Below are 6,748 nucleotides of genomic sequence, written 5' to 3'. Positions count from 1 at the left end.
GTGTAGTTTTTGATCTTTTATCTGAATAATTGGCGCATGTCGTAATCTGTAAATCTGATGATCTAGGTATAACTAATCTCTAAATAGTGGTAAAGGTTAAATCATCTTTTACATATCTGTACGTAGTTTTCGTATAGCAAAGATGCATTGTTGGGTCCCTATAATACTAGTAATTACCCCATTACTATTGTAGTTATACCCCTTATTTATATTGTTGTGCCCCTATTACCCCCATATTGTTATTTCTGTGCCCCATAGAATCCCTCTATTGTTATTTTTGTGGCTTTATATTATTATTGTTAGGTCGGCTGGATTATATTGTGACTCCTTAGACTCCTATATATAGAAAGGAGGTTTTGTCATTTGTATCATCCAAGAATTGTTCATTTAGGTAATGTAAAGGAGGTTGCCCCCTCGAAGAGGCTGAATTCTAAGGCGTTGATCTCTCTTTTCTATCTTTTCTTGAGCTGGTTTTATAACATTTGGTATCAAAGCTTTGGATTCTAGGGTTTCGCTGCTCCAAACAGGTCATCGTGGAATTTTCACTATAACTTTTTTTCTGTGACGTTTCAGAAGTTGCAAAAAAAACCCATTTGAGAAGAAATCGTGCTGAACCTTGGGTCCGAATTTCAGAGCTTTTCGCGTGATATTTTCGGAGATATGATCTGAGGAAGTTGGTCTTTTTGTAGACTCCTGAATTACACTCAAAACTGGTGACCTGGGGAAAATCGTCATAACTTTCTTTCTGAGCATCGGATTGAAATTGCGTAAGAAGGTAAAGAAAGAGGACAGACTGTAGTTTTCTTTTATATATTTTTCAGAGTCAAAGGTTGAAACAGTGACACGTGTCACTTCATACAAGTTCGCTCTACTGAACTAGTCTATAATCAGGTCACTGCAGGAGATTGTGCATAACTCTTTCTTGGAGAATCCAATTTGGATCAGACTAGTGGCATTGGAAAGAGGACATAGAAGGCTACTACAAGTCACAATTTCAGAACTGGATGATTCGAAATTGCAGAGATACATCAGATTCAATATCAGGATTCTACAAAGTAAAAAAAAAAGGTGTGTAGTTTTTTTTTAATTTTTGCATAAGCTTGGTTTGAAGGAATTCAAAGGGCATAGTAAAGCATTATTATCGGTAACTGATGCCCCGAGGAAAGAAAATGCAAACACCTAGTAAGGAACTTGAAAGCTCTAGCATGACTCATGAAGAAGAAGAAGAAATGCTACATGATATATCAAAATTACAAGAACAAGTGCAACAAATGTCACGCTCACAAAAGCTAACAGATGCTAAGATAAATGGCGTGGAATCTAAGATAAAGGGCATGGAAGCTCAGGTGAATGGCATGGATGCTAAAATTGATGGCATGGATGATAAGATGGAAGAATTGAAGATAAATATGAATAAGTTGCTACAAGAAATGGTCACTAAGGGTGAAAGAGTACTAAAGGAAACTCATGATGAGAACAAAAGAAATGTTAATCATGATTCCATAGACTCTAATGTTGGATCGAAGACTCACCATGTTCCAAAAATCGATATGAGGAAGTTTGATGGCAAGGATCCCGCCACATGGATAGTACAGATGGAGCAATTCTTCGATCTCAATAATGTGCAAAACACACAAAAGGTACGTATGGCAACTTTATATTTGGAACCAAATCAGTTTGTATGGTATCAATGGCTTTGTTCTCGTAAACAATTTATCACTTGGGCAATTTTTACGGAAGAATTGATAGCACATTATGAGGATACAAAAAGCAACACTTTTTTTAGCCAATTGATAAGTCTCAAACAAAAGGGTTCAATAATGGAGCACATTGAGGAGTTCCAAAAATTGAACATAAGGGTAAAAGATATTCCAGAGGAGCATAGGATTGATGTGTTCATAGGGTCTTTAAAGGATAATATCCAACATGATGTGCGCCTTTGGGAACCTGATTCATTAGAGAAGGCATTCAGGTTAGCAAGAAAAATGGAAAGCAAAATTATGGCAACTAGGAAGCATACCATTCACAACTATAAAGACGGAAATGTTGTTGCCCATAGTCTTCCACACAAGGTTGACACCACAACAATTGGAAGAAAAAAGAGCAAAAGGGCTTTGTTACAATTGTGATAGCAAATACACAAAGGGTCATAAGTGTGGTGAGAAGAAATTATTCTACATAGATTGTGAAGAGGAAGAAGAAAAGGAGCAAGAAAGGTCAAAAGAAGAGGATATATTCCAGGAACAAAGCCTAGATGAAGAACAAATAAATCCGACCATATCTTGTAATGCATTGGCGGGAATTACCACTCCTCAAACCATCAAGATAGAAGGACAAATCAAGAAGAAAAAGGTAATAGTGTTGATTGATTCAGGAAGCACCCACAATTTTATTCATTGTAGGGTAGCAAAAGAATTGAATTGCTTCCTATATCCAGCACCAGAGTGTCAAGTGATGATTGCAAATGGAGGAACAATAAATTGTTCTGGAAAGTGCCATAATATCAAGCTATCCATGGGAGAATATGTATTGACTAGCCCAATGCTTTCCATTCCAATGGGAGGTGTTGATGTTGTACTAGGAGTCCAATGGCTACAATCCTTGGGTACAATAGCTTTTAATTTTCAAGAACTTTTCATGAAATTTTCTGTGGAAGGAAAGGAAGTTGAATTAAGGGGTATTGCAGGGAAACCAGGAAAGATAATCAGCTCTAATGGCATGACAAAGCTTCTAAAAAAGGAGCAAAGAGGTGTAATTGCACAATTATGTTCGCTAGATGTTTCCACATTGGAATCATCTATTTCTCCAGATCTCCAAAAAGTCCTGGACAATCATTCCAAGGTATTTGAGACTCCCAAAGGTCTCCCACCTATGCGTGATCATGATCATGCTATTCATCTGATTCCAGGAAGTGTTCCTCCAAACATCAGGCCGTACAGATATCCATATGTCCAAAAAAGTGAAATTGAACGTATGGTTGCAGAAATGCTAGAGGCTGGTATAATTCAACTGAGTCAAAGTTCTTTCTCAGCTCCAGTAGTATTGGTGCACAAGAAGGATGGATCATGGCGCATGTGTCCAGATTATAGGGAGCTCAACAAGCTCACTATTAAAGATAAGTTCCCCATTCCTGTCATTGATGAATTACTGGATGAATTGCATGGATCAATTTACTTCACCAAGTTGGATCTTCGTTCGGGATATCATCAAACTAGAATGAAGATTGAAGACATTCCGAAAACAACATTTAGAACTCATGAGGGTCATTATGAATTTTTGGTCATGCCTTTTGGCCTTACCAATGCACCTTCAACATTTCAAGGTTTGATGAATTCAATTTTCAAACCATTCCTTAGAAAATTTGTGTTGGTATTTTTTGATGATATATTAATCTACAGCAAGTCTTGGAAGGATCATGTTGAACATGTTGACAAGGTGCTACAACTATTGGAGGAGAAACAATTATATGCAAAAAGATCCAAATGTTTCTTTGGAGTCCAGGAGGTGGAATATTTGGGTCATATTATATCTCATGAAGGAGTTAAGGTAGACCCTAGCAAAATTAAAGCCATTAAGGAATGGAAAATCCCCACATCCATAAAGCATCTGCGAGGATTTCTTGGGTTGACAGGGTATTATCGCAAGTTCGTTAAGAATTATGGGAGAATAGCAGCACCTCTAACAACATTATTGAAGAAAGATTCATTTTCATGGACTCCGGAAGCAACAAAGGCCTTTAAACATCTTAAAGAGGCAATGTGCCAAGCACCGGTCTTAGCTACACCGGACTTCACAAAAACCTTTATTGTGGAATGTGATGCTTCAGGAAATGGAATTGGTGCTGTTCTAATGCAAGATGAAAGACCCATTGCTTTTGAAAGTCGTCCAATCAAGGGAAAGTTTTTAAGCAAAGCTATTTATGAGAAGGAAATGTTGGCAATACTCCATGCACTTAAGAAATGGCGACCCTACCTAATGGGAAGACACTTCAAGGTAAAAACGGATCATGATAGCCTTAAATACTTTTTAGAACAAAGATTATCCTCTAAAGAGCAACAAAAGTGGGTCAAAAGATGTTGGGTTATGACTTTGAAATCATCTACAAAAAAGGGAAGCAAAATGTGGTGGCAGATGCACTCTCAAGAAAGGATGAGGATATGGAAGCATTGTTGTGTGCCATTTCTATTATCCAACCAGATTGGATAAACGAAGCAAAGGAGGAATGGAAGAATGACGAAGAAGTGTGGGCACTTATTCGAAAGCTACAACAAGATTCCAGTACTTCTGATACATTTAGCTGGAAAAATGATTCGTTATGGTACAAAGATCGCTTATACCTCTGTAAGAATTCCCAGCTAAAACAAAAGATTCTTATGGAATTGCACACTTCTCCCTTAGGAGGGCACTCAGGATTTTTAAAAACTTACCACAGGGTTAAGAAGGAATTTTTTTGGGATGGCCTTAAATCAGATATTCAAAAGTTTGTGGTGGAATGTTTGGTTTGCCAACAAAATAAAGTTGAAACAATTAAGACACCGGGTCTATTACAACCTTTATCCATTCCAAGCCAACGTTGGGAGGAGGTTTCAATGGATTTTATCACAGGTTTACCCAAGTCTGAGGGAAAGAGTGTCATCATGGTGGTAGTTGACAGACTTACCAAGTATGCACACTTTTGTGCATTATCACATCCATTTAAAGCCAGTACAGTTTCTACTGCATTTATGGAAACAGTTCAAAAGCTACATGGAAACCCAAAGATTATTGTAAGTGACAGAGATCCCATTTTCACTGGAAATTTTTGGACAGAATTATTTTCTTGTCTTGGTACTCAGTTAGCTCATAGCTCATCTTATCATCCTCAATCTGATGGGAAAACTGAGATAGTAAACAAATGTTTGGAAGGATATCTTCGTTGCTTTGTATCTGATAAACAGACACAATGGGTCAAATGGTTTCCTCTGGCTGAATGGTGGTATAACACTTCCTTCCATACAACAACAAAAATGACCCATTTATGGCACTTTATGGGTACCAACCACCATCAATCACATCATATTTAAGAGAAAATTCTAAGGTTCAGGCAGTGGAACATCACATCGAACATCAACAACAAGTCCTCCAACTCTTAAAGGATAACCTCGTGTTGGCACAAAATAGAATGAAACAACAGGCAGATCAACATCGCAGTGAAAGAAGTTTTGATGTAGGTGATTGGGTATTCCTACGGCTACAACCATATAAGCAAATGTCCCTAAAGCAAGCTAAGAAGGATAATAAATTATCACCAAAGTATTATGGTCCGTACAAGGTGTTGGAAAAGATTGGTACTATGGCATACAAATTGGAGCTTCCTGCAGCTTCTCGATTGCACCCAATTTTCCATGTTTCATGTTTAAAGAAGGTCATAGGCGACAAGCTCCCAGTTCAAACAATATTGCCAGAACTTGACGAGGAAGGAAAAATTATATTGGAACCGGAAGCAGTCACAGAAACAAGAACTCGATAGCTACAAAATTGATCAATTTCAGAGTATCTTATCAAGTGGAAGAACTTATCCGCTGAAGATTCCACATGGGAGGATGAGAATTTTATGCAGAAGTACCCAGAACTGCTCAAGCGTTGAGGACAACACTTTTTTGAAGGAGAGGGGCATGTTGGGTCCCTATAATACTAGTAATTACCCCATTACTATTGTAGTTATACCCCTTATTTAATTGTTGTGCCCCTATTACCCCCATATTGTTATTTCTGTGCCCCATAGAATCCCTCTATTGTTATTTTTGTGGCTTTATATTATTATTGTTAGGTCGGTTGGATTATATTGTGACTCCTTAGACTCCTATATATAGAAAGGAGGTTTTGTCATTTGTATCATCCAAGAATTGTTCATTTAGGTAATGTAAAGGAGGTTGCCCCCTCGAAGAGGCTGAATTCTAAGGCGTTGATCTCTCTTTTCTATCTTTTCTTGAGCTGGTTTCATAACATGCATATACATGCTGGTTCAATATTTCAAAACTACGTATATGTAGGTCCGCCTTGTGAAATGTGCATATGCATGCTGGTTCGACACATTGAAGTAGTGTACACTTCATAAGATATTTTTTAGCTACTTCTAGTTAGTGTTGCAGTGTTCTGGGCTTTGGATTGGGTTCTGGTTACTGTTACTGTGTTCTAGTTATAGCATTCAGAAAAGTGATTGTTTGATTCATCTTTGGTTGGTGCAAAGGAGATTGGTTGATGCAAATATATTTGATGTTTGATTGATGTTATTGATGGATCCAGTCTGAAAATTAATGAAACATGGTCCCTGGAAGAAAAGAGAAGGTTGTATCCTTCTGTAGGTCAGCACCTACGTACTCGTACATTAGCTAGTACAAGAGCTAGAGGGTTGTAGCTCCCTTATAGGAGAAGCTAGAGAATGAGAGAAGGTTGTAGCCTTCTGTAGGTAGAAGCCTACGTACTGGTATAAGGCTACACTAATACAAATTTTGTAAAAAGAAGTTTCTTATTAAAGAAAGATAGAGACAATTGTAGTAGGTGGTTTTCACCCACATTGGGTTTCCACTTTATATCTTGTGTTCATGTGTATTATTGCCTATTTTGTTTACTGGCTATATGGTTCTGATACACAGATTAAAGATCAACTAACTAACTTATAAGTTTGCAAGGTATATGCTGGTTGCTCTAATCATAGTTGCACATACACGCAGGTTTCATTAACATAAGTCGCGTATATAAATATGTT

Source organism: Pinus tabuliformis, chromosome 9 (assembly GCF_031772625.1).
Source record: "Pinus tabuliformis cultivar Carrire ecotype Pingquan chromosome 9, CPIR1, whole genome shotgun sequence".
Classification (NCBI taxonomy): Eukaryota; Viridiplantae; Streptophyta; class Pinopsida; order Pinales; family Pinaceae; genus Pinus; species Pinus tabuliformis.
Note: the sequence above shows the minus strand (reverse complement) of the source record.